Source organism: Oryctolagus cuniculus, chromosome 5 (assembly GCF_051225735.1).
Source record: "Oryctolagus cuniculus isolate XC-2025 breed Fujian yellow rabbit chromosome 5, ASM5122573v1, whole genome shotgun sequence".
Taxonomy (NCBI): domain Eukaryota; kingdom Metazoa; phylum Chordata; class Mammalia; order Lagomorpha; family Leporidae; genus Oryctolagus; species Oryctolagus cuniculus.
This window is the reverse complement of record NC_142871.1, coordinates 3,482,449-3,489,236: the sequence shown is the minus strand read 5'-3', so window position 1 is coordinate 3,489,236 and position 6,788 is coordinate 3,482,449.

Genomic DNA, 6,788 nt, shown 5'->3' with positions numbered 1-6,788 from the left:
AAGAGAGAGGACGATTTCCCCAGTGTTCAGTAAGCATTACCCCCAAATCAGGTAGAAACTGAAAAAAGCAAAACAAAAAAAACAAACAAACAAAAAAAAAAAAACAGAATTTCCTGGCATGATCAAGAGTAGTGCCACTCAAAGACATTTGACCTCTAAAGATAAAGCTCTGCATTTCCAATCCAGAAAACAGGTTTAGCATTCAATAGATGTGTGGTTTTACATTTTTATTTGTTCATTTGTGTGAGAGAGAGTGAGCTCCTATCCACTTGTTCACTCTACTAACGCCCACAGCAGTGGGTTAGCCAAAATGAGGAGTAGGGGATGCAACTCAGATCTGTCACGCTTCCTCCCAGGTTCTGCAGTAGCAGGAAGTTGGATTCAGGAACTGGAGCTGGGGTTTCAACCCAGCTACTCTGACGTGGAACATGGGACTTCAGTGGCAGTTTAATCACCAAGCACCGGCTCCTCAATAGACGCTCTCTGAAGGTAAATGGGCCTCCTTAGACTGTGGAATACTCTGGACCAGAGAAGCCACATTTGTACAATTACAAATACTCAACAAACCTTGGTGTCTCCAATGAATAAATCCAATTTTTTGAAGAAAGGTGCTCTATTCCGGCTAGATTGAACATTCTCTGCTAAAACCTTTACTCCTTGAAGAGATAAACAAGCACCAGCCACAGGCAAATGTAAGCTGCCTGGTAATCAGTAAACTAGTCCAAGAGTTCTCATCTCTGCTTCTGGAATCCAGATTTCTCAGGTTTAGAAGGATCCTAATTAGCTGAAGTTAATAACATTTACACAGATCTCCACTGCTGCGTAAGCCTCTTACAGCCCAAGGATGGGGCATAATCTTACATAATCACTAATCTTATCCTACAATGGGACTCCATCTCATTAGACGCAATTGCCATGTAGTGATGTCTTGGCAGAAGCCAGAGACTGCTCTGTGTGAGGATCCCAGCCAGACCCTGAGTTACAGGAACTGGCAAAAAGGCGCTTTGGGAGAACAACACAGAACAACTCCCACGATTTCCACCCACACACACTTCAGGCTTTGATTCAGAGGAGCAACATCATTACCCATCTTCCCCTCAGCTTACTGATTAATACACTGACTCCTCTGTCCAATTTGCTTCCTGTCGGCACCTGCTTGGACACCTCCACTTGGTGTGCTCAACCGTCACTGCCATCCAGGACCTGCTGGCTTTTATGCCATACCAGGAGTGCCACTCGTCATCGGCAGGATTCTGGTCTCCCCTATTGAGTCAGCATGGGCGGTCAGCTCCAGCCTTCAGCTTAGACCAATACATCTGTAGTTCACTTCCTGTTGCATAGGGCACAAGGCTGGGTATCTTAAGGTATACTGCTTTTAATTTAATGGGTCCAGAAAGGAAAACAGGATGGGTACCGTTTAATAAATCCATAGATCAGTCAGATGATTAGCTCCAAGACAGGTTCAGTGACTCCCACTTCCCTTTGTCTCAGGGTTGGTCCAAATAACCAATAGAATATGGCAGAGGTAATGGTGTGTTCCATCTGAAGCTAGATATACTCTCTCTCTCTCTCTCTCTCTCACACACACACACACACACTTATTCTCAGATCACATGCTCGGAAAGAAGCACTTAGCTCTTGTGTCATGAGAAGCCCACGTGGTGAGGAATAGACGCCTCCTACCCAGGGCCATGCGAGCGAGCTTAGGAGCAGATCTTCTGGCCCCATCAAGTCTTCAGTTAGTGGAGCCCTGGCCAGCACCTTGAATGCTAATAAGAAATTGAGCCAGAAGCACCCAGATGCACCATTCCCAATACACAGACCCTCAGATTGTGTGAGATGTGCTAGGTCTTACAGTGGGCTGTTACGTTGCAATGGAGAGCTAAAGCCCTAGGCAGCTGGAGAATACAGGAGAGCCATCGTCACAGCACATGCCGTGCACTGGCCCTAGTGAGTCTTGTCACCTGACTTCCTCCACTTATTCTTCCCTGCTGAAATCCCGGAGTGATGAGGGCTGCAGAACTATTCTTGAGGGGCCTTGGATTGCCTGGAAAATGCACTGAGTTGCCATATTAAAGTGTTCTTCATAATCTATATGCTCCTGTGATAGGATACCATGCTTTCCAAGTACTCCAGCATTTGAATAGAATTTAATTAAGGGCATCAGAATAAAATCAATAAGATGAAATAAAATAAGATTCCAAATGATAGGATTTTTGATTTTTTTAAGATTTATTATTTATTTGAAAGGCAGAGATGCAGAGAGAAGGAGAGAGAGGGAGAGAAAGAGAGAGAGAGAGAGAGGAAAAAGAGAAGGAAAGAAAGAAAGAAAGAAAGAAAGAAAGAAAGAAAGAAAGAAAGAAAGAAAGAAAGAAAGAAAGAAAGAAGAAGGAAGGAAGGAAGGAAGGAAGGAAGGAGGAAGGAGGAAGGAAGAAAAGATTGAGATTTCAAGATCTTCCATCTGCTGGTTCACTCTGCAAATGGCCACAATGGCAGAGGCTGCGCCAGCCTGAATCCAGGAGCCAGGAGCTTCTTCCAAGTTCTTCCAAGCAGGTAAGCCATCCTCCACTGCTCTCCCAAGTCATCAGCAGGGATCTGGATCAGAAGTGGAGCACCGAGACTCGAACCTGCACCCAAATGGGATGCCAGCACTGTAGGCGGAGGCTTAATTATCTAATCCACAGCACTGGCCCCAGTAACAGCAGTCTTAGATTCACCACGATGTGGATCTGTGTTAAGAGTTAATGATGATCCCAAAACTTAACTCTAGCTTATTCCTCGTGATAAGACAGCCTGAGGGCTTTCCCCCTGCAGCTGTGTATCACCCGTTACCATTCTTCCCTGCCTTTGATAGTCTTCTCAAGAAAAACTGAACAGGCAGACAAACAGACCCGAGGATTGGGATTCCCAAGACCACAGCTAAGTCCTCAGTCAAGCAATAGCGCTAGCTCACCTCTTAAAATATAAAACAAAATACAATCTAGCCCAAACACTTAAAATCCACCCAGTGACATGAAACAGGGCAGCTGGCAGAGTGGCTGCAATGGCCCTGATGTGACTGACACAGGACCCGCCACGTCTCCTAATCTGGGTTGGGTTTTCTGCTTGTCATTCATTGCTATTTCTGACTGTGCCATGAACATTCTCACTATAAACATCTATGCGGGTCAGTGTGCACTAAAACCTTGCCTTCCTGGTGAGCTAGAATTTCCCTCCTGTCCCAGAAGAGAGATCAGATTAATTTGGCAGTGTTTATTTTTATCAAAAACTGTAGGGTTTTCAGAGCCTTGTGAATTTGATGTTGATGTTAATAGACACCGAATTTCCCATTTTTAAAATGGTCAAAAATACCAAGTAGCATAGCAAAGACAGTGCTTTTTGAACAAATATAGTCACCTAGTGACCACAGACATCTCTCAATTGTATGTTGGGACTGGGGTAGGGAGCTGGGGGGGGGGGGGGGCAATGAGATAGGGAATTCATCTCAAAAGGGAGATGACTGCTCCAAAACAGAATCAGATTATTACCATGCCCCAGCATAGGAGAGGGGACGTATGGTGGGGGAACTGTTGGGGGAGGCACGATAATAAATTCCCAAAGTTCTAGACCTGTCAAGGATGAAAACTGGCTAAGTGGTGACCCCATGGTACAAGGAAGGAGCATACATTTTCTGCGTAGCTGGCATTGAGTGTTGTAATACATGGAGGGGAGAAAGCAGCAGATCTGTACTTATTCTCAGGCCACCTTAGAAGGAATTGGGGTCTTACCCTGCCCTTGAGCATACAACTCATCCGTGTCTGATTCACACTGACATGAACATAGCGCCTAACAGAGTTCTTCCCAGGTAGCAGGTGCTCAAAACACATATGATGAATGAGAAACCGAGCTTATGAGTGAGAGGGGGATGGGATCTTTTTACCCTCCAATCTCATACCACAGATGATGCAACTGCATGAATTTCAGCTGAAGGCCAGTGTTGAGACTGCAAATGAAGACATCTTCTCCCCAGAAATGAGACAAAGAGTTCCATCCTTCCCGCAGGAGGAAGAACTGCCGCATCTCATCTCTGACCCTGTGTGGTGACGAGACCCAGTGCCACTTGCCTGTACATGGACAGTGGCGTGGTGTTTGAAAACCAGGAGCTCCACTCAATCTTGCCCCATTTGGATTCCTACTTCTTCCCCCACAAAGGAAATAGGTGTGAAATGTAACATGGGACAGGGTGACGTGATCCATTACACAACAGCCATTTTCAGCACATTTCACCTCCTTGAGAAAAAAAAAAAAAAAAAAAAAAACAGAAGCCAGACCTGTATTTCTGGGCCTTTCTGTTTATGACGACTGCTAATGGGGTCTCTGGGAACTCTGCCTTTTCACAGCAGCCTTTAATTAGAACCTCAGTGCGTAGCAACAACTAAGCTAAGCTGACGACATGCTGATTCCATGGCTATTCTATCATCGCTATAAACACCGAGTGTCCCAGATTCAACCCCAGCCTGTACCTCACACAGTCTTTTATCTTAATGCTCTTTATTAATACTGGATAATCCCTGAATCCTTTCAGAAATGCATATTTGAATGAAAGATTGATGCTCCCTAGTGTTTTAGGACTCTCCTTGTCTTTGAGTCCCCTAGGGTTCCATGTCAATCAAATTTTGCAAAGCTTTGTTCCATTTCAGAAGCCCACCAAGTCACTCACGCGAGGATCACACTTGACAAACCGATAAGGAAATGATTTACATAAAGGTAATGCATTTAATGCTTAAACTATGAAACTATCAGATATTACATACTTAGGTTATGGCAGCAAAGAAACGGAAAAATAATACAGAAAGAGCTAGAAATTCATAGGAAAAACATGTCCTGCTACTATTTCACAACGTGAATGATCTGTGTTTTTAGATCTATCATTAACTAACTTTGTTGTCACAGAAAACTCACTGCATGTCTTTGAAAAGGACCCACCTCCTCTTTGCAGATCTGACTTGGCTCCTTGTGGATAGTCTAACAGCCAACAACAAATGGGTTGATAATCTATGTCTTGTCATTATATGGAGGAACAAAGAGAAATGAAACCACTTTCTTCCTATTCTTAGTGTGCCCTGTCCCTTACCACGCCCTTTTCATGAGACCTTCTTGATCAGATAGGAAATAACTGTGGCCCGCCATGACATCACTGATTTCACACCAGACTGTCTTCATATTAGCTAGCACATTGACAAAGCATTTGTGGGTCTGCCCCAAGGTGCCACATTAAAAAAAAAATCCTATTTATGCAAGTTTTCAGATTGACAAGACGATTTGTCTAAAAGATTCCTTATTTGCGTCAGGAGCAGCCAGGAGACAGGCATGCTGTCAAACTTCCACTGGGAGACCTCGGAGTCCTCCAGTGGGCAGCTCTCATTCCTTCATGAAGCACCATGAACAGATGAGGAGTCAGTAATCTGCAGTGAGGCAGGTGGGGCTAAGTTCTTGGCTGCCCGGAACTGTCAGCTGGTTGCCGAAATCATGCGTCACCCGTCACTCCCTGCACCACGCCCAGTGGACAGGCCCGTGGCTCTGCTTCATCTGCAGCCTTCAGCTTCAGGGTAACTGAAGGACCCTGATGTCATGCTCTGCCACAGACACACATTGGTATCAGCCAATATCACCGTGCAGTTTACAAAGTCTTTTCCATAAAGACATGCAGGCAAACACTGTGCTGGAGATGCGGTGGTTGGTGACATACAAAGGATGAGACAAAAAATTCCATCCGTCAGTTAAAAGTTCAGTGAACCACGGATTCTTAAGTAGAAAAAAACCTATTTTATGAACCTGGATCAAGTTCAAATTTAGCAATCGCACACCAGACCTTCCAGCTCAGTATCTTAAGGACACAACACAGGACAAGTTCTTGGGAAGATGTGATGCTCTGCAGACTTGGGAAGCAGAGCCTTAGAGAAGAGGGTTGAGCTCCCAAGATGATACTGGGCTTGAACAAAATCAGTGAGCCAGAAGCGTGGATACAGCGGCAATGAAGGCCTCGTGCATCCAAAATGAGTGCTTCTTCTAATTAATTTCTAGCAAAGAGAATGAGACCATGTTGACTGGCCATTTAATCCAGTTAATACTAGACACCAATATCACATGTCATCATGGTAGATTTAATTACAGCAAACTGCATTTTCTTTTGATGACATAAGCTTACACTTATTTCTGTTGAAATAAACAATTCTGTGAAAGTCATTGCATTTCCAAGAGTCCCTGTACATCAGCATCCCTTCCCAATACAAGTTCAAAGCCAGTTGGGAAACAAATAAACAAGCAAAAAATGGAAATCTAGCACATTATCGTTTGACTGATAAAGTAATCTAAAAAGAATCACCAAGCAATAGATTATCAGAAATGCTCCGCATCATGGTGTTTTATATTTTGAGTATTTTCATATTTTGAGATATTTGCATATATATAAGAAAATATCTCAGGGTTAGTACCCAAGTCTGAACAGTAAATTAATTTTTGTTTCCTGTTTACCTTACACACATGACATGAAGGGAATTTCATACATTATTTTTTCTGGATCTACATTTTCTCTGTGACTGAGGTTTCATGAGGTCAGGAGTAAAATTTCCCATTGTGATGTTAAGTTGGCACTCAAAAAGTTTCAGATTTGGAGGCATTTTGGATTTCAGATTTTCAAATTAGGGATGTGCAACCTGTCCTAAGATTGAGTCACAAAATCGGAAGAGAGGCCGACATGGTATGCCCATCACGGGTGGGCATCCTCTCCCATTGGTCTTGCTGGCCCT